Source organism: Camelina sativa, unplaced genomic scaffold, assembly GCF_000633955.1.
Source record: "Camelina sativa cultivar DH55 unplaced genomic scaffold, Cs unpScaffold07346, whole genome shotgun sequence".
NCBI classification, from domain to species: Eukaryota; Viridiplantae; Streptophyta; class Magnoliopsida; order Brassicales; family Brassicaceae; genus Camelina; species Camelina sativa.
Window position 1 is genome coordinate 1 of NW_010928418.1, and position 466 is coordinate 466.

Genomic DNA, 466 nt, shown 5'->3' on the forward strand with positions numbered 1-466 from the left:
GGATCAAGATTTTACAGAAACAAGATCCCATGTGGAAGTCCTCTCACTACAATCTCCAAGGTTTGTTTTTACCTCTTTAGTTCTTGACTTTGAGAATGAGAATAAACATGTGCCCTTAAGTAATGTTTTATATGATTTGTGTGACTCAGGTCCTTCTTGCGGCTTCGTTTAAGTGTTTCATGAGTGGAAGCTCAAGCAATGCAGTTGTGAATATGGCCGTTAGTCCCTCTAATTATAGCGTACCAAAAGGAAAAAAAGAAGAAGTTAAATCACAAGGAGAAGTGGAAAAGCCACGTCAAGAAGAAGCCGTGCCTCCTCAGCCACAACTAACCAACAGTTTAAGATGCTTAAATGGAGCTGCCGATGAGAAACCTGTCCATAGATTGTTAGAATGCACGGTCCAACAAGTTGAGGACGTCAAGGTTGTGCTGAAAATGCTTCCGATATTTGCTTGCACCATCATGCT

The 466-nt window shown here is 41.2% G+C and overlaps 1 long non-coding RNA gene across 1 annotated transcript; it reads left to right on the forward strand.

Annotated features, from left to right (window-relative positions):
• LOC104774968 lies at positions 1-331 on the forward strand. Its single transcript, XR_765619.1, has 2 exons — positions 1-60; positions 150-331. It is a non-coding gene; the product is annotated as an uncharacterized LOC104774968 (long non-coding RNA).
• Positions 332-466: the final 135 nt, after the last annotated feature.